Raw genomic sequence first — 21,172 nt, forward strand, 5'->3', positions numbered from 1 at the left:
TTTCGGCTTGCTGCTGCTGCAATACACGCGTTTTAGATCTGCATAACTCCACCTCTTTAAACACAGCACCTTCACCCCCTGCTGTTCCCACCCGCCTCAACACCGTTGGAAGGGAGGAGAACCAATTAAGGCGGGGGGTGGGGTGGAACGAGCAGCTGTCTACCCTTAGCAGGAGGGCTCCTGATTACATACCTCTCCAGCTGCTGCTGCTGCTGGCTGTCCAGCAGCAGACTGAAGGTGGCTGCTGCTGTGCACAGGTATATAAAGGCTCAGAGCCTATTATGACACGCGCAGCCAGCGTTCCATTGCCACATTCCATCTACTGCAGGCAGGATACCTGGCTGGCTGAATGTCGCTGAGAAGCTCACAGAGACCGCCATAAGCAACAGTTTAACAGAATGCCACAGACTAATCAACCAAACTTTTTGGGTTGGGTTCTCTTTTATAGTCTGCAGGCATTAAATGAAAGAAGTCAGTGTTCCAGCAGAAGGAGACAACGTTTCAGAAAAGGCATTGTAGCAAACCAAAAAAGAAATTTTAAGCGCAGCAGAGTAACCAGCGCACATACCTGTTAGCTCAGGTGAGTTTAAAAGGCTGCTGTTGATAACAAGGGCATTTGCTAAATAGATGGTGTGTGTGCAACAATATACTGAAAGGTCAATTATATTGTGCAGCTTATCTCACCACCTGTAGTTATTTAGGTGAAAGCTCCAAAATGCTTGCCTAATATGTCTGTTTATCCAAAAGGAAGTAAAAAGGGAGAGCTAGAAAGATAGCATTGCATCACATTACATGGCAATGCAATGCACAGTTGCTGAAGTTGAACCAAAATGAGCTTGTAATCTGGTTTCTGCAACTTTGAACATGAAAAATCCAATGAGGAGAAGAAAAGCAAAGCCAAAGAGTCCATCCCCAAATCCGACAAACAAGCAAAATGAACAAAAAACATTGAATTCAATTCTTTCTGATTTTAGAAACTGCATTAAAGAAGGGGTGCACCGGTCCTGGAGATACTGCAATACCAGGTCAATGCGTAGAGTGGACAGAGCAAGCTCTTTTTCCATCTCCCTGTTCTAAAAATCCATTTAATATATGGTCCCCAGATAGGGGACGTATCAGATATTAAACTGATAAGAACAGATTTTTTTTTTTTTTTGATTTTTTTTTTTAAAACCACTCAGGTTTAGATATAAGCAAACAGTTAACCAGACTTCGTCATAAGTTATACTGCCACTTCATAAGCATCATTGTGGTTTCTTTATTAAAGTATTATTCAACAAAAATACAAACAAGTAATCCTATGCCAGAGACATTTCCAGAAAAAATATCAACGGTATTTAACCATATCCTGCCACTTAAGGTATTTCCACACACCTTCAGAATCTGTTCCACCACCACCACCTTCTCTTGTATCCCACAAATAGATTACATATAGTCTTGCTAAGATCAACCTAATACAATCATTTACTGTTAAATTTACTCTTTTAAACACACACAAATTTCTCACATCCCACAAGCTCTCCTGCACACACACCATAATAAACCACATCATCCTTTCTAGGCCACGACGACTAGCACCAAAACCAAACATAGCCACTCTCCAATCAATAAACTTCACACCAGCAACCCCTTTACACAGTCCACCCACACCTTTCCACACATCATACGCAAAATTACAATCCCACATAAGGTGCCTCACCGTCTCATTCGCTCCACAACCATCCCTTGGACATACTGCAGATCTTATGAGATCTCTTTTCTTCTGAAAATCCCTCACTGGCAAAATATTATGAAGGCCCATCCATACTATATCTCGCTGTCTATTCGACACACCTTGAATGCTTAACTTCTTCCATACCCGCGCAACTTCCATAGAACGCAATCCCACCACATTACTCTCACACTCATTCACACACATCTTCCCCATCACCTTCTTAACCAACATAAAGTCTTTCATTGCAACTGCTAACAAATCATTCTTCCTCACAAACTTCTCAATCAAACCATACCACTCAGGACACTTAAAAGCAACAGGCACATTCTTATCACGCTTCACCCAATTCAGACCATACAGCATCCATCCAGCCAAATACTTACACATAAATGCCCCTTTATTATTCTTCCCAATCAAAATGACCGTAGTCTTAATAAAATGCAATGTTAGAAACACTTCAATATTCGGAAACTTTAGTCCCCCATACAAATATTGCTTAAACAAAATCTCTCTCTTAAGTCTTTCCATCCTACTGCCCCAAAAAAACACAAAAATTAGTTTCTCCACTTTTTTAATTTTCCTATAGGGCACTGGAAAAATACAAGAAACATAAAGCAAAATAGGGAGAATAACAGCCTTAATAATAAGAACCTTCCCTACCAAAGACAAAGAACGTAACTTCCAAAAATTCATCTTCCGCACAATCCGCTCACCACATTCATCCCAACTCTCATAACCTTTCAAATCATCATTAAAAAAAACTCCCAACACTTTAATTGCACCATCCACACCAGCCACACCATCCATCTTAATCCTATTGTCATCAAAACATTTAAACATGCATTTGTTCCAATTCACACGAAACGCTGACGCGCCACAAAATAAATTCAACAACAATTTTACTCTCTCCATAGAGGCCACACTCTCACTCACCACTACTACATCATCCATATATCCTAAGACTTTCACAGTCATTCCACCACTCCCTGGCACTAACAAACCACGCACCACTTTCTCTTTCCGAATCATACACAGCAGTGGCTCAATCACACACACAAATAATACCGGTGACATGGGACAACCTTGCCTCACACCAGACCTAATACACACTTTCTCACTCAAAAACCCATTCACCAGAAATTCACTCATCACCTCCCCATACAATCCTCTCACGGCACGCACAAATTTCTCCGGAAAACCCATTCTACGCAAAACCTCAAATAGAAACACATGAGACACGCGATCAAACGCCTTTTCAAAGTCAACAGCCATCACCATACACTTCTGCTTTCTTACTTTACAATCCCACAACACATCTCTTAAAAGACACAGATTATCCGTCATACATCTACCAGGCACTGCACACACTTGATCTTTACCAATCACATCAGCTACAACTGTGGCACCCCAGGGGTCTGGTTTTCCACAGTAATGTAATGTTATGTCTGAGAGCAGGTGGGAGGTCCTTTGGTCAGGGATCCTGTGCATGCCACACCTCCTGCCCAGTCTTGGGAGGGGAAGAACTTCCCCTGTAAAAACCCGGGGCTGAGGCAGGGAGAGTCAGACAAGGAGAGTGGAGAAGAGAAGCAGCATAGGAAACAGCAGAGTTACAAGGAGTCAGGGGCTGGCAGCTGCAGAGCTCGCCCTGACTAAGAAGATTCTTTACCGGACCCGGAGTCCGAGGCTGTGGGGACTAACTCCTACCCAGCAGCAGAATCCGTCAGGCAGGGGATTTCAGGTCCTCTGGCCCAGAAGCCCGAAGGCACGGTCACACGCGTGGGACCAGCACCGCCATCGTGGAGCGGAAGCCATTAGAAGGCCCCGAGTCACCGGCCATACGGGTGAGCACCACACGGTACACTCAGGGACGTGGGCTACTTACATCAGCTTCTAGCAAGGTAGCCAGAAGAGTACAGTCAGTTTGGGAGGCCTACAACTACGCCTGGCCAGGGGAGATCCCATCTGCTCAAAGACTGACCAGGCCCCGTTTGCTAGCAAGTACTCCGGGAGGGTCTGTTGTTGTTACCAGTAAAGACCCTGAACTACACCGTACCGTCTCTGAGTGGTTCCTGCTACCCCCATCATCCACGTCGGCTGCCCTGAGGCCATACCCCTCCCGTTGGGGGTTATACTATCACGCTGCACAATCCTACCACCGGCCTCAGCGGTCTGCCCTGCAGCAGCAGCTTCCTGGCTGCACTCAACGGGTGGCGTAGTCATCAACTATTTACTACTAATAGACTGCCGTCTAGTTTGACTCCCTGGGCACAGACCGGGTCACCGCCACGAGACTACAACCCTCCACTGATCCGGCTCCGGGTAGGCTCCCGCGTGCGCAACGCAGCGCGACACAGGCCCAGGGGCGCGTCAACTTTGGCGTAGTCGGCAGGATTTCGTGCCCGCAACCACCGGGTACTGCGTGCCTGAAAAGCAAAGACTGTTCAAACTTACCAGTGGTGAAGGTTTCCCGCCATCCGGCGCCATCTTCTACCTTCTTCCCGCCATCCGCGAAGGTTTCCCGCCATCCGGCGCCATCTTCGACCTTCTTCCCGCCATCCGTGGAGTTTTCCCGCCATTGGACGCCATCTTGAGGACACCGCGCGGGAAGAAGAGGGGCGTGGACTCCGAAAGCGCGCGAGAACTGAAGCCCCGCCTCACGTCCGGACGTTGCGTAAGGTCCTGGAAGGAGCCCAGCAGACGCCGACGTCACAGGAGCGCGACGGAAGGTCCTCAACCCTGACGATCCACTGCGGAGCCGCGGTCTACGGAAGAGGATCATCGCAAGGTAGGCCACGGTCCACTAGGGGGGAGGAAGATGTCGGATACGGAGGAGAGCTTCACTGCCTCAACCCCCGCCAGCGCTACCGCTGCTGCAGTTATGCCCTTCACCATGCCCTATATCCCGGGAGCAGCTTGGCTACCCCAGTACTCAGGGGAGTCACATACCCTGCATGACTTTAGAGAAAAGCTGGATAGCCTCTTCCAGGTGTACCCCCTCACAGAAGAACAAAAAGTGAGCATCCTGGTGGCCCAACTAACCGGGGCAGCCAAAAGGGAAGTAAAATCCTGGCCACCTGGGAGGAAGACTGTCGCAGGGATACTAACCCGGCTGAAGGACACCTTTGATACCCGCACCTCAGCCGAGATTAAGCTTAGATTCTACGGGTGCAAGCAGCGAGCGCATGAGAGTATAAGGGACTATGCACTAAACCTACAAGAGGCCCTGAGGGCCATAAAGCAGACCGACCCTGATGGGGTGGGAAACGAGGACAGGCTATTGACTGAACAATTTATAGAGGGTTTATATTGCAATGCCCACCGAACCCAGTTGCGGGCAATGGCCTTACAGGATCCCCATTTGGACTTTGCACAGTTCAAGGATAGAGCTATCCGGGTGCTCCGAGAACCAGCACCGGGTGGCGTTGTTACCCACAGGCGCCCAGCTATCACTTACCACCAGGAGGCGGCGCCCTTGTCGGCAGGGCCTGTGGGAGCTGATGCGCAGGCTTTGGACAATGACCCGGCTCCAGACCTACACCATCAGGTCCAAGAGCTAGCTAAGAGCGTTGCTGCGCTAACCCGAACTGTGCAGTCTTTACAGGTTTCCACCCCAGGGAAGATCCAGCTGGCATCCGGACCGGAGGACATCCCGTGGCGTCGACCAAGGAGGATCCCACCGGCCAGAGGAAGACCCAGTGACCGATACAGCGAGGACGGACGACCCATCTGCCGCCGCTGCAATCAACCCGGACATATGGAAAGGTACTGTTCTTTAAACGGGCACAACCTGGGGTAGAGGGCCAACCCCCAGGAAAAAGATCACCAGGCCCATCGAACTGGCGCGACAGATATGTGGGAGGACGTCCAGTCTTGCCTGTGGTACTGGATGGCATTCCCATGAGTGCCCTACTGGATACCGGGTCACAGGTCACCACCATCCCGTACGTGCTCTTCAAGCAGTACTGGAATGACTCGGATATTACCCGCTACCCTGACGACGACTTGAGTATCATCGCCAGCAATGGCCAGCCCGTGCCACAGATCGGATTTAAAGAGGTGACCCTCAAAATCGGTAGAGTCGAACTGGCCGCACAGGGACTGATCATTGTAGATATTGATAAACATGAGAGTCACCCAAAAATAACTCTAGGAACTAACGTAATTGAAAATTGTCTTGCAGAGGTGATTTTCCTTTTACAGCAGGTTGCCAAGAACGCCAGCTCCGGCGAGCAGCGGGTGCTCCAGAAAGAGATCCGGGCACTGATGCAACGGCAACAAGTGGAACTCTCCGGCGGTGAGATTGGTAGCGTAAGAATGTGTGACCCTTTTCCTATTGCCATGCCCCCAAAAAGTGAAATGATGATTTGGTGCCGGGCAGCTATTGGTCTGAGAGGTAGAGATTACCAGGCAATGGTAGAACCAGTTTACTCAGACAGTAGGCCCACCATTTTGACAGCACGGGGGGTGGTCAATGTACGCCATGGGAGGGTGCCCATTCGCATAATAAATATCGGGGAGAGGGAAGTGTACCTGCCCCGGTATGCCACGCTAGCCAAATTATATACCACTAATCAAAATTCTATACAATCTGTGGAACCCTTGCCTCCATCTCACCCGGAGGAAGGTAACGGCTCTAAGAAAGACATGGAGGACTGGTGTCAGCAACTACATTTGGGTACTGATTCCACTCCCTCACATCAGAAACAAGGAGTCTATCGGGTGGTTCAAGAGTATGAGAGAGTGTTTAGTAAACACCCGTTAGACTTCGGGCGAGTCAAGGGGGTAGAACACCGCATCCCCACGGGAGATCATCCTCCCATAAAAGAGAGGTATCAACCCGTACCCCCTGCACATTATCAACACGCCAAGGGGATGCTTTGAGACATGAAGGAGGCTGGGGTAATCCGGGATAGCTGTAGCCCCTGGGCAGCCCCACTAGTTTTAGTCAAAAAGAAAGACAACACCATGAGGATGTGTGTAGATTACCGGAAAATCAACCGTATCACACACAAGGATGCGTACCCCTTACCAAGGATAGAGGAGTCATTGGCTGCTTTAAGATCTGCTAACTTCTTCTCTACCTTGGATCTCACTAGCGGGTACTGGCAGGTTCCTGTAGCAGAGGCGGACCGGGAGAAGACCGCATTCACCACCCCGATGGGACTTAGCGAGTTCACCTGCATGCCGTTCGGACTCTGCAACGCCCCAGGAACCTTCCAACGATTAATGGAGTGCTGTCTGGGCCACAGAAACTTCGAGACGGTCCTGTTGTACCTGGACGATGTCATCGTATACTCCAAAACTTATGAGGACCACCTGAAACACCTGGCGGAGGTGTTCGAAGCTCTGGCGAGTTACGGCCTAAAGGTGAAACCCTCCAAGTGTCACCTCCTGAAACCAAAGGTGCAATACCTGGGACACGTGGTGAGCGCTGACGGAGTGGCTCCCGACCCCGATAAGATCACCGCAATTAAGGGATGGCCAAGCCCCTCCAGCGTAAAAGAAGTGCGGCAGTTCCTAGGGTTGGTAGGCTACTACCGAAGGTTTATTCCCGGTTTCACCAAAAAGGCAGCGCCTATGCAGGACCTCCTGATAGGCCAGTCCCGAAAGGCCAAGAACCAGAAGCCGCCCTTCAAATGGGAAGAGCTAGAAGAAGAGTCCTTCCGCCAGCTGAAGATGGCCCTCACGGGGGATGAAATCTTGGCGTACCCGGACTATAGCCAGCCCTTCATCCTCTACACCGACGCCAGTAACATCGGGCTAGGAGCCGTACTGTCCCAGATTCAGCAGGGGAGAGAACGAGTAATCTCCTATGCCAGCCGAAAACTGCGACCCACCGAAAGGAACCCCGAGAATTACAGCTCATTTAAGCTAGAGTTCCTGGCCGTGGTATGGGCAGTCACCGAGCGCTTTAGGCATTACCTCGCTTCTTCCCGGTTCACCGTATACACGGATAACAACCCGTTGACACACCTGGACACGGCAAGACTCGGTGCCCTGGAGCAGAGGTGGATGGCCCGTCTGTCCAACTACGAGTTCACAATCAAATACCGGGCAGGACGCTCCAATACTAACGCGGATGCCCTGTCCAGGATGCCCAACCTGCCGGACGAAGGAGAAGATCCGGAGGGACTGGAAGAAGTTGAACTCCCTGCGTTCCACCGTCATGGGACTATCCAGTATTCCCACCGGGTAAGGGGTAAGCAGGCTGCTACGTTGAACCCCTTACCCCACTACAACTGGGCGGAAACGCAAGACAGCGACCCTGCCGTCCGACTGGTGAAGGAGATGCTGACTCGGCCGGAGGCTCGCCTTGAACCAGACGCTCCGGAGGAAGCCAAACAACTATGGGCGGAGAAGAGTCGACTATTCCTTTACAAGGGGAAGTTGTGCCGCAGAATGGTCAACTCCCGGACGCATGAACTACTCTGGCAAGTAGTGGTGCCACGAAGAGACGCAGCCATGGTGATGGAGGCATACCACGACGGAGCTGGACACTTCGGGTGGAAAAAGCTGGAGTTCCTGCTGCGCGAGCGGTTCCACTGGGTAGGCATGAGGGGAACCATCGAGAAGTGGTGCAGAGACTGTGGCCCGTGCAATCTGAGAAGGAAGGACCGGGCCAGCCAGAAGACTCCCCTGCAGTCCATCGTCACCCGGCAACCGTTGGAACTGGTAGCCTTGGATCATGTAAAACTGACCCCAAGCAGAAGTGGCTACGTCTACGCGTTAACCATCGTGGATCATTACTCCCGGTTCTTGGTTGTCGTCCCCGTCAAGGACTTAACGGCTCAAACAGCAGCTAGAGCCTTCCAGCAGCACTTCTGCCGTCCACACGGGTACCCGGACCAAGTGCTGACGGACCAGGGACCTGCCTTTGAAGCGGAGGTCTTCCAGGAATTCTGCAATCTGTATGGCTGCCGGAAGATAAGGACGACACCCTACCATCCGCAAACTAATGGACTTTGTGAAAAAATGAACCAGGTGGTAATGGATCTGCTAAAAACATTGCCCCTGGAAGAACGCAGTCTGTGGCCTGAGAAGTTGCCCGATCTGGTGGACCTATACAACCACATCCCGGTAGGTTCCACCAACTGTACCCCGGCTTACCTAATGAGGGCGAGACCTGGTAAGTTACCTGTTGACCTGGAATTGGGAGTCCTGACACCTGAGGACACTTCACCAGAAACAGACTGGGACACAGAGAGGCAGCAGCAGTACCGGAGAGTACAAGAGAGCGTGGAGCGAAGTCTCTGTCAGGCTAGGGAAAGACAAGAGAAGACTTACAACCAGTATGCTCCCGCTGTTCCCCTGGTACCCGGAGAGCAGGTCTTGAAGAGGAAAAGACGGCTCCACAAGTTGGATGACCAGTGGGAGAAGGACCCGTACACCGTACTGCCCTCAAGCCACGAGAACCCGAAGGTCTGTACCATCAGTAAAGACGGAGGGGAAACCACAGCCATTGTATCCCGGGACCACCTGAAGAAGTGTCCCGAACAACTGAGGAACCCTGAAGAAGAACAAGAAGACCATCGACCCGTAGAGGAAAGGGAAGATATGGTTAGTACCGTGCTCGGGGACTTCCCTCGGTCTTGGACTCAAGTCAATGGTGCAGTTGTGGTACCCGTACTCACCTTCCTCCAACCATCATCCCAAGAACCTACGGAGCAACGGGTAGAGCTGGAAGAACAGCCGGTCCAGGAGGCAGAAGACTCCACACGAGTAGAACAGGAGAATCAACCCTCTGCTTATAGTGAGCCTGCCGTACCCCTAGTGAGACAAAGAGCCGGTAGACAGCTGCCCAGTTTACCCTTGACAGCTCCTACACCCTGTAGTTCAGGGCCAGACAGTCAGCTCCGTAGGTCCACTAGGGCCACTAGAGGCCAGTTACCCGCACGCTGGAGAATTTGAAGTGTAAAAATAGTTTTATTTATGTTTATCTGTGTATTGTTGCTTGTGTATAATTTTGTGTTTCCAGTTGTTTTTAGGAAACCTTGGTGGATTTACCGGGAATCCTTGTATATAGTTGGAGCGTAACCCAGGATGGACTAGAGACTGTTAAGGACTCGGGGTAGGACAGACCCCTACCTGGTTACGTCTCCCTGTGTTGGTGAAATGGACACCTTTGCTTTCTTCAAAGACTGCACCCGGTTGCGGACACGCCGTAACCATCTTGTGTGTTTTTCTTATTGTATTGTTATTGTTATACTTTGTTATGTTTTTCTAAATGTGTTTAGTCCCGGAGTACTAAATTTCACTAGGGGGGAATGTGGCACCCCAGGGGTCTGGTTTTCCACAGTAATGTAATGTTATGTCTGAGAGCAGGTGGGAGGTCCTTTGGTCAGGGATCCTGTGCATGCCACACCTCCTGCCCAGTCTTGGGAGGGGAAGAACTTCCCCTGTAAAAACCCGGGGCTGAGGCAGGGAGAGTCAGACAAGGAGAGTGGAGAAGAGAAGCAGCATAGAAAACAGCAGAGTTACAAGGAGTCAGGGGCTGGCAGCTGCAGAGCTCGCCCTGACTAAGAAGATTCTTTACCGGACCCGGAGTCCGAGGCTGTGGGGACTAACTCCTACCCAGCAGCAGAATCCGTCAGGCAGGGGATTTCAGGTCCTCTGGCCCAGAAGCCCGAAGGCACGGTCACACGCGTGGGACCAGCACCGCCATCGTGGAGCGGAAGCCATTAGAAGGCCCCGAGTCACCGGCCATACGGGTGAGCACCACACGGTACACTCAGGGACGTGGGCTACTTACATCAGCTTCTAGCAAGGTAGCCAGAAGAGTACAGTCAGTTTGGGAGGCCTACAACTACGCCTGGCCAGGGGAGATCCCATCTGCTCAAAGACTGACCAGGCCCCGTTTGCTAGCAAGTACTCCGGGAGGGTCTGTTGTTGTTACCAGTAAAGACCCTGAACTACACCGTACCGTCTCTGAGTGGTTCCTGCTACCCCCATCATCCACGTCGGCTGCCCTGAGGCCATACCCCTCCCGTTGGGGGTTATACTATCACGCTGCACAATCCTACCACCGGCCTCAGCGGTCTGCCCTGCAGCAGCAGCTTCCTGGCTGCACTCAACGGGTGGCGTAGTCATCAACTATTTACTACTAATAGACTGCCGTCTAGTTTGACTCCCTGGGCACAGACCGGGTCACCGCCACGAGACTACAACCCTCCACTGATCCGGCTCCGGGTAGGCTCCCGCGTGCGCAACGCAGCGCGACACAGGCCCAGGGGCGCGTCACAACCACACGCATCCGACACGCCAAAATTTTACTGAATACCTTGTAATCGGCGTTCAGAAGCGTAATTGGCCTCCAATTACTCAAACACCTTTTATCCCCTTTCTTATGGATTAAGACCACCACTCCCTCCTTCATTGAACCCGCAAGCATCCCATTCTCCCACATAAACTGACACACTTCCACTAAATCCATACCCATCACTTCCCACATCATAACATATAGCTCCACAGGCAAACCATCCTTCCCAGGCGTCACATTTTTCCTTGCACCAAACACCGCTTTCTTAACTTCCTCCTCAATCACTGCCTCACATAGACCAGAACATCCATCCTTATCCACCTTACAATCCAAAGTCTTAAGCACTTCTTCTTTCAAACTCTCATCCACCCACTTCCTGCCAAACAACTCAGCATAAAACGTGAGCACTTCCTTCATTACATCCTCCCCACTCACACAAACACCATCCACATCAAAAATCTCCTCCATACCCTCCTTCTTACCATTTATTTTTTTAAAGAAATATCTTGAACACTTTTCATCTTTATCAAGATGGACCACCTTTGACCTAAAAATTATTTCCCTTCCCTTCCTCTCCAAAGTCCTCTTCAAATCCTCTCTCGCACTTCTTAACAAATCATCCACATCCACACCACACATCCTCATTTTCTCCAGCCATTCCACCCTCATCATTAAATCTTTATATTGACTCCTAACCATGGCAGCCTTTTTATAGCCCCATCGACGAAAAAACTTTTGCACTTCATACTTCATCCAATCCCACCACACCAATACACTTTCAAACTTACTCTTTTGAGATTTACACCAACTATATTTTTTCTTAAAATCATTCACAATTCTCTCATCCTCAAGCAAACTCACATTCAATTTCCACACACCTCTCCCATGCACCCGCCTTAAATCCCCTCTAAAACCACCTTTCAGGCACACATGGTCCGAAAAAGGAACTGAAAATTGAGAAAAACCATCACATATTATATTTTTAGAAAAAAACATCCTATCAATCCTAGATGTTATCCCACCCCTGTCAGCTTTATAGGTTGGTGGTGGTGGCTTCCCCAAATAAACCTCAGCAGCATCAAAAAAGAAAAAATCAGAAATAATGTTTGCCAATTTTTTTCCTGAGGCATCAACTTTCCCCTCAGTTACACAGTTAAAATCACCTGTTACTATCACAGGGATCCTACCAGGTAATTCTAAACATAATTTATCTAATAAACTTAACCTGTCTTCTTTTTTTGTAGGACCATAAATATTTATAATTTTAACTTTCCACCCCCTCCCACACACAACTGCAGAGATGCAACGACCCACCTCTATTACCTTATAATATTCAAAAACAAAATTTCTATTATTTAATACTATCCCAACTCCATCATTTTTATTCCCACTAGAGCCAGACCAGATATGCTGGCCATATGGCCAATCAGCGTCTTCCAGGGGTTCTTCTATACCACACTCCTGTAGACACATAATATCAAAAGAATGGTTATGTAAGAAGTCCAGAATCACAGATCTTCTAACTCTAGACTTTAAAAGTCTTACATTAAGGGACGCAATGTCCCAATTTGGTTTAGAGACCATTCTTTGGCTCAAAAACCAGAAACACCAGTCTCAGCAAAAAAACATGCCTTCCTTATCCTTTGTCATCCGGCGAACTCCCACTTAGCTGAAAGATAGTGGACTCCAAATTCTCCTCCAGGTAAGCCGTTGACGCAGGAGAAAGAGAAACCACTGGGTAATCCAGCTCACTCACCGGACTTGCCACGCATTGGCTACTTGATGGTTCAGACAACCGGGCCCTTTTATTCTTAGCGCGGTCCGGTTCCTCAGAAGACCTCACCCCAGTCTCAGTGAAGTCTCCTTGACCTCCAGCTCCCTCTTCATCCATACTTTCACTGCTCCAACTGAGAGCCGGGTCCCCTGGGATTTCCAAGGCTCCCTCACGTTCTTCACAAAAGGAGTCAATGAAACCCCCCTGATAGGAAGAAATGTCCATCTCAGCTGCCAGAACCTCTTCCACTCTCCCGGGCTCCACCAGTAGGTCAGCAGACGCCCTCACTGGAGCAGTCTCCACACGCTGTTCCACTACCTTCACCCTGGAAGAAACTGCGGCCTCAGGTGCCACACTCTTAGGCCTCGGAGAGTTCGAGACCACCTCAGAGTATGCCCTTGCCTTGCCCTCGTTCGCACGACGAGTACAATCCTTAAATGCATGCCCCTCCATACCACAAGCATTGCAAACAATTGGATTGGTACAGTCCTTAGCAACATGCCCACTTTGGTTGCACTTGGAGCAAACAGGCACAGCAGTACAAACCTCTTGTAAGTGTCCGTACTTCTTACATTTCCTGCAAAAAACTGGGGCCTCAGGAAAGAAGAGAATACCCCTATCTCTCCCGATAGAGAAACTTTGGGGAGGGTAATGAACACCTCCAGGCTCCGAAGAACTTTCCCCAAATCTGACAAAATATCTGTATTTGCCAGTCCATAAGTTCTCCTCGTTCATGATTTTGTGACTGTTGCTCACAAAGTCACAATGCCTCTTAAGAAAAGTCGCAATGTCATGTTCGTGCACAAAGGGATTATACATAAATATGACTAGGGGAACATCACCTTTGGAGTACAAGACTGTAAAAGTCAAACCATGCAAGGTTGGATTCTTCTCCTGCTCCCTCAACTTCTTATACAGGTTCCGGCAAGCCGCCATAGATTGTAGCACCAAGACATACCGTCCTTCTTTCCGGGATTCCTGCAGGCAGACGATGTTTTCTCTTGTCACTTCCAGGATTTTGAAGATCACCTCGTGCACCATATACGACAGATTGAAACGCTCTCTGACAGCAGCATCAACTTCAATGCGGAATGCATTGCGAACCCGATTGTCATCGGTCCCAGCATAGCGTATCTTCACGCCCATTATGATCACTCTCTCGTTCCTCCTCGTTCTCCCCCTAAAGCAGCAACCGGCTTAAGCCATCAAGATGGCGATGCCGGAAGGCCAAGGGAAAACACTCAAGGACCCCAGACAAGACACTTGGTCTTAGCCAAAAGGCCGAGAAGCGATAACCAGAATTGGTTTCAAACTACGGAGCCACCCAAGGATCCTGAAAAGTCCATTTGTGGAGATGAGCTCCTGGACTCCCGTTAAGAAGACATGTTGTCAACCTCTAGATCCCTTACATGCCTGCACTTTTCGGCTTGCTGCTGCTGCAATCCACGCGTTTTAGATCTGCATAACTCCACCTCTTTAAACACAGCACCTTCACCCCCTGCTGTTCCCACCCGCCTCAACACCGTTGGAAGGGAGGAGAACCAATTAAGGCGGGGGGTGGGGTGGAACGAGCAGCTGTCTACCCTTAGCAGGAGGGCTCCTGATTACATACCTCTCCTGCTGCTGCTGCTGCTGGCTGTCCAGCAGCAGACTGAAGGTGGCTGCTGCTGTGCACAGGTATATAAAGGCTCAGAGCCTATTATGACACGCGCAGCCAGCGTTCCATTGCCACATTCCATCTACTGCAGGCAGGATACCTGGCTGGCTGAATGTCGCTGAGAAGCTCACAGAGACCGCCATAAGCAACAGTTTAACAGAATGCCACAGACTAATCAACCAAACTTTTTGGGTTGGGTTCTCTTTTATAGTCTGCAGGCATTAAATGAAAGAAGTCAGTGTTCCAGCAGAAGGAGACAACGTTTCAGAAAAGGCATTGTAGCAAACCAAAAAAGAAATTTTAAGCGCAGCAGAGTAACCAGCGCACATACCTGTTAGCTCAGGTGAGTTTAAAAGGCTGCTGTTGATAACAAGGGCATTTGCTAAATAGATGGTGTGTGTGCAACAATATACTGAAAGGTCAATTATATTGTGCAGCTTATCTCACCACCTGTAGTTATTTAGGTGAAAGCTCCAAAATGCTTGCCTAATATGTCTGTTTATCCAAAAGGAAGTAAAAAGGGAGAGCTAGAAAGATAGCATTGCATCACATTACATGGCAATGCAATGCACAGTTGCTGAAGTTGAACCAAAATGAGCTTGTAATCTGGCTTCTGCAACTTTGAACATGAAAAATCCAATGAGGAGAAGAAAAGCAAAGCCAAAGAGTCCATCCCCAAATCCGACAAACAAGCAAAATGAACAAAAAACATTGAATTCAATTCTTTCTGATTTTAGAAACTGCATTAAAGAAGGGGTGCACCGGTCCTGGAGATACTGCAATACCAGGTCAATGCGTGGAGTGGACAGAGCAAGCTCTTTTTCCATCTCCCTGTTCTAAAAATCCATTTAATATATGGTCCCCAGATAGGGGACGTATCAGATATTAAACTGATAAGAACAGATACTACACTTGATCTTAGCCAAAAGGCCGAGAAGCGATAACCAGAATTGGTTTCAAACTACGGAGCCACCCAAGGATCCTGAAAAGTCCATTTGTGGAGATGAGCTCCTGGACTCCCGTTAAGAAGACATGTTGTCAACCTCTAGATCCCTTACATGCCTGCACTTTTCGGCTTGCTGCTGCTGCAATCCACGCGTTTTAGATCTGCATAACTCCACCTCTTTAAACACAGCACCTTCACCCCCTGCTGTTCCCACCCGCCTCAACACCGTTGGAAGGGAGGAGAACCAATTAAGGCGGGGGGTGGGGTGGAACGAGCAGCTGTCTACCCTTAGCAGGAGGGCTCCTGATTACATACCTCTCCTGCTGCTGCTGCTGCTGGCTGTCCAGCAGCAGACTGAAGGTGGCTGCTGCTGTGCACAGGTATATAAAGGCTCAGAGCCTATTATGACACGCGCAGCCAGCGTTCCATTGCCACATTCCATCTACTGCAGGCAGGATACCTGGCTGGCTGAATGTCGCTGAGAAGCTCACAGAGACCGCCATAAGCAACAGTTTAACAGAATGCCACAGACTAATCAACCAAACTTTTTGGGTTGGGTTCTCTTTTATAGTCTGCAGGCATTAAATGAAAGAAGTCAGTGTTCCAGCAGAAGGAGACAACGTTTCAGAAAAGGCATTGTAGCAAACCAAAAAAGAAATTTTAAGCGCAGCAGAGTAACCAGCGCACATACCTGTTAGCTCAGGTGAGTTTAAAAGGCTGCTGTTGATAACAAGGGCATTTGCTAAATAGATGGTGTGTGTGCAACAATATACTGAAAGGTCAATTATATTGTGCAGCTTATCTCACCACCTGTAGTTATTTAGGTGAAAGCTCCAAAATGCTTGCCTAATATGTCTGTTTATCCAAAAGGAAGTAAAAAGGGAGAGCTAGAAAGATAGCATTGCATCACATTAGATGGCAATGCAATGCACAGTTGCTGAAGTTGAACCAAAATGAGCTTGTAATCTGGCTTCTGCAACTTTGAACATGAAAAATCCAATGAGGAGAAGAAAAGCAAAGCCAAAGAGTCCATCCCCAAATCCGACAAACAAGCAAAATGAACAAAAAACATTGAATTCAATTCTTTCTGATTTTAGAAACTGCATTAAAGAAGGGGTGCACCGGTCCTGGAGATACTGCAATACCAGGTCAATGCGTGGAGTGGACAGAGCAAGCTCTTTTTCCATCTCCCTGTTCTAAAAATCCATTTAATATATGGTCCCCAGATAGGGGACGTATCAGATATTAAACTGATAAGAACAGATACTACACTTGATCTTAGCCAAAAGGCCGAGAAGCGATAACCAGAATTGGTTTCAAACTACGGAGCCACCCAAGGATCCTGAAAAGTCCATTTGTGGAGATGAGCTCCTGGACTCCCGTTAAGAAGACATGTTGTCAACCTCTAGATCCCTTACATGCCTGCACTTTTCGGCTTGCTGCTGCTGCAATCCACGCGTTTTAGATCTGCATAACTCCACCTCTTTAAACACAGCACCTTCACCCCCTGCTGTTCCCACCCGCCTCAACACCGTTGGAAGGGAGGAGAACCAATTAAGGCGGGGGGTGGGGTGGAACGAGCAGCTGTCTACCCTTAGCAGGAGGGCTCCTGATTACATACCTCTCCTGCTGCTGCTGCTGCTGGCTGTCCAGCAGCAGACTGAAGGTGGCTGCTGCTGTGCACAGGTATATAAAGGCTCAGAGCCTATTATGACACGCGCAGCCAGCGTTCCATTGCCACATTCCATCTACTGCAGGCAGGATACCTGGCTGGCTGAATGTCGCTGAGAAGCTCACAGAGACCGCCATAAGCAACAGTTTAACAGAATGCCACAGACTAATCAACCAAACTTTTTGGGTTGGGTTCTCTTTTATAGTCTGCAGGCATTAAATGAAAGAAGTCAGTGTTCCAGCAGAAGGAGACAACGTTTCAGAAAAGGCATTGTAGCAAACCAAAAAAGAAATTTTAAGCGCAGCAGAGTAACCAGCGCACATACCTGTTAGCTCAGGTGAGTTTAAAAGGCTGCTGTTGATAACAAGGGCATTTGCTAAATAGATGGTGTGTGTGCAACAATATACTGAAAGGTCAATTATATTGTGCAGCTTATCTCACCACCTGTAGTTATTTAGGTGAAAGCTCCAAAATGCTTGCCTAATATGTCTGTTTATCCAAAAGGAAGTAAAAAGGGAGAGCTAGAAAGATAGCATTGCATCACATTACATGGCAATGCAATGCACAGTTGCTGAAGTTGAACCAAAATGAGCTTGTAATCTGGCTTCTGCAACTTTGAACATGAAAAATCCAATGAGGAGAAGAAAAGCAAAGCCAAAGAGTCCATCCCCAAATCCGACAAACAAGCAAAATGAACAAAAAACATTGAATTCAATTCTTTCTGATTTTAGAAACTGCATTAAAGAAGGGGTGCACCGGTCCTGGAGATACTGCAATACCAGGTCAATGCGTGGAGTGGACAGAGCAAGCTCTTTTTCCATCTCCCTGTTCTAAAAATCCATTTAATATATGGTCCCCAGATAGGGGACGTATCAGATATTAAACTGATAAGAACAGATACTACACTTGATCTTAGCCAAAAGGCCGAGAAGCGATAACCAGAATTGGTTTCAAACTACGGAGCCACCCAAGGATCCTGAAAAGTCCATTTGTGGAGATGAGCTCCTGGACTCCCGTTAAGAAGACATGTTGTCAACCTCTAGATCCCTTACATGCCTGCACTTTTCGGCTTGCTGCTGCTGCAATCCACGCGTTTTAGATCTGCATAACTCCACCTCTTTAAACACAGCACCTTCACCCCCTGCTGTTCCCACCCGCCTCAACACCGTTGGAAGGGAGGAGAACCAATTAAGGCGGGGGGTGGGGTGGAACGAGCAGCTGTCTACCCTTAGCAGGAGGGCTCCTGATTACATACCTCTCCTGCTGCTGCTGCTGCTGGCTGTCCAGCAGCAGACTGAAGGTGGCTGCTGCTGTGCACAGGTATATAAAGGCTCAGAGCCTATTATGACACGCGCAGCCAGCGTTCCATTGCCACATTCCATCTACTGCAGGCAGGATACCTGGCTGGCTGAATGTCGCTGAGAAGCTCACAGAGACCGCCATAAGCAACAGTTTAACAGAATGCCACAGACTAATCAACCAAACTTTTTGGGTTGGGTTCTCTTTTATAGTCTGCAGGCATTAAATGAAAGAAGTCAGTGTTCCAGCAGAAGGAGACAACGTTTCAGAAAAGGCATTGTAGCAAACCAAAAAAGAAATTTTAAGCGCAGCAGAGTAACCAGCGCACATACCTGTTAGCTCAGGTGAGTTTAAAAGGCTGCTGTTGATAACAAGGGCATTTGCTAAATAGATGGTGTGTGTGCAACAATATACTGAAAGGTCAATTATATTGTGCAGCTTATCTCACCACCTGTAGTTATTTAGGTGAAAGCTCCAAAATGCTTGCCTAATATGTCTGTTTATCCAAAAGGAAGTAAAAAGGGAGAGCTAGAAAGATAGCATTGCATCACATTACATGGCAATGCAATGCACAGTTGCTGAAGTTGAACCAAAATGAGCTTGTAATCTGGCTTCTGCAACTTTGAACATGAAAAATCCAATGAGGAGAAGAAAAGCAGAGCCAAAGAGTCCATCCCAAAATCCGACAAACAAGCAAAATGAACAAAAAACATTGAATTCAATTCTTTCTGATTTTAGAAACTGCATTAAAGAAGGGGTGCACCGGTCCTGGAGATACTGCAATACCAGGTCCATGCGTGGAGTGGACAGAGCAAGCTCTTTTTCCATCTCCCTGTTCTAAAAATCCATTTAATATATGGTCCCCAGATAGGGGACGTATCAGATATTAAACTGATAAGAACAGATACTACACTTGATCTTAGCCAAAAGGCCGAGAAGCGATAACCAGAATTGGTTTCAAACTACGGAGCCACCCAAGGATCCTAAAAAGTCCATTTGTGGAGATGAGCTCCTGGACTCCCGTTAAGAAGACATGTTGTCAACCTCTAGATCCCTTACATGCCTGCACTTTTCGGCTTGCTGCTGCTGCAATCCACGCGTTTTAGATCTGCATAACTCCACCTCTTTAAACACAGCACCTTCACCCCCTGCTGTTCCCACCCGCCTCAACACCGTTGGAAGGGAGGAGAACCAATTAAGGCGGGGGGTGGGGTGGAACGAGCAGCTGTCTACCCTTAGCAGGAGGGCTAATGATTACATACCTCTCCTGCTGCTGCTGCTGCTGGCTGTCCAGCAGCAGACTGAAGGTGGCTGCTGCTGTGCACAGGTATATAAAGGCTCAGAGCCTATTATGACACGCGCAGCCAGCGTTCCATTGCCACATTCCATCTACTGCAGGCAGGATACCTGGCTGGCTGAATGTCGCTGAGAAGCTCACAGAGACCGCCATAAGCAACAGTTTAACAGAATGACACAGACTAATCAACCAAACTTTTTGGGTTGGGTTCTCTTTTATAGTCTGCAGGCATTAAATGAAAGAAGTCAGTGTTCCAGCAGAAGGAGACAACGTTTCAGAAAAGGCATTGTAGCAAACCAAAAAAGAAATTTTAAGCGCAGCAGAGTAACCAGCGCACATACCTGTTAGCTCAGGTGAGTTTAAAAGGCTGCTGTTGATAACAAGGGCATTTGCTAAATAGATGGTGTGTGTGCAACAATATACTGAAAGGTCAATTATATTGTGCAGCTTATCTCACCACCTGTAGTTATTTAGGTGAAAGCTCCAAAATGCTTGCCTAATATGTCTGTTTATCCAAAAGGAAGTAAAAAGGGAGAGCTAGAAAGATAGCATTGCATCACATTACATGGCAATGCAATGCACAGTTGCTGAAGTTGAACCAAAATGAGCTTGTAATCTGGCTTCTGCAACTTTGAACATGAAAAATCCAATGAGGAGAAGAAAAGCAAAGCCAAAGAGTCCATCCCCAAATCCGACAAACAAGCAAAATGAACAAAAAACATTGAATTCAATTCTTTCTGATTTTAGAAACTGCATTAAAGAAGGGGTGCACCGGTCCTGGATGTTAGGATCATTCAGCCATGGAGGGTCCTTGTTGGAGTCGGGGTATCCCCGTAACAAGAAATACACAGACACGTAGTGTATAATCAAGTACTGGGAAGCCCCTGAGCGCGTCTCCCTCTATGGGTGCTGTCCCTTTATTTATAATAATAATCTTTTTTTTTTTTTTTGTCAGACATGCGCAGTAAAATGCCTTTGTTTCACAGGCAGCGAAATGATGATTCATAACAATGGAATGTTGATAAGAAAGTTTCATAAACAAAAAGTGATAATTAGTAGAAGGTTGCTGAGACAGCTAAAACAAGTTACAATCTAGTTTCTGGGCGTCAGTCCAAATGTCCAGATAAGGGAAGAATAACTTCATCTGTGTCTTACATCGTAGTCTTGCGTGAAGTACAACTCCCATCATCCTCTCAGTCCCCCCTTTGATTCTTCCTTATGGACTTTTGGTAGAAAACCTGGTCCGGGAGTTCTTTTCTTTCATATTCTTGAGTCCATATTACAAAGCTTATTTATGCATATTAAAATAATTTTTAATCCTATTTTAAACACATATATATATGACTACTATAACTAGCACAATCTGTAATATACCTTGCAGAATTTCAGCCACCCAACCTCCAATACCCTTAAACCAGTTCTTTGGGTTGAGAAAGGAGAAGGTGTCTGACCACCAGCTATCTTTATTTTGGTCATTGTGTCTGTCATATTCATCCCACATCTGCATCAACATTGGATACACAAAGAAAGTGCTGAATATTTTATTAGGAATTCCCA

The 21,172-nt window shown here is 47.9% G+C and overlaps 4 non-coding genes and 1 pseudogene across 4 annotated transcripts; all 5 read right to left on the reverse strand.

The window, feature by feature from the left end:
- Window positions 1–988: 988 nt before the first annotated feature.
- Window positions 989–1,205, reverse strand: LOC141240065 (U2 spliceosomal RNA; annotated as a pseudogene).
- A 13,947-nt stretch (window positions 1,206–15,152) lies between these two features.
- LOC141240001 (U2 spliceosomal RNA) lies at window positions 15,153–15,343 on the reverse strand. The gene has a single exon (XR_012305322.1). It is a non-coding gene; the product is annotated as a U2 spliceosomal RNA (small nuclear RNA).
- Window positions 15,344–16,458: 1,115 nt separating this feature from the next.
- Window positions 16,459–16,649, reverse strand: LOC141240002 (U2 spliceosomal RNA). The gene has a single exon (XR_012305323.1). It is a non-coding gene; the product is annotated as a U2 spliceosomal RNA (small nuclear RNA).
- A 1,115-nt stretch (window positions 16,650–17,764) lies between these two features.
- Window positions 17,765–17,955, reverse strand: LOC141240003 (U2 spliceosomal RNA). The gene has a single exon (XR_012305324.1). It is a non-coding gene; the product is annotated as a U2 spliceosomal RNA (small nuclear RNA).
- Window positions 17,956–19,070: 1,115 nt separating this feature from the next.
- LOC141240028 (U2 spliceosomal RNA) lies at window positions 19,071–19,261 on the reverse strand. Its single transcript, XR_012305348.1, has one exon. It is a non-coding gene; the product is annotated as a U2 spliceosomal RNA (small nuclear RNA).
- Between the last annotated feature and the right edge of the window lie 1,911 nt (window positions 19,262–21,172).

This window comes from Phyllobates terribilis, unplaced genomic scaffold (genome assembly GCF_046119375.1).
Source record: "Phyllobates terribilis strain yellow unplaced genomic scaffold, ASM4611937v1 Scaffold_782__1_contigs__length_678473, whole genome shotgun sequence".
NCBI lineage: Eukaryota > Metazoa > Chordata > Amphibia > Anura > Dendrobatidae > Phyllobates > Phyllobates terribilis.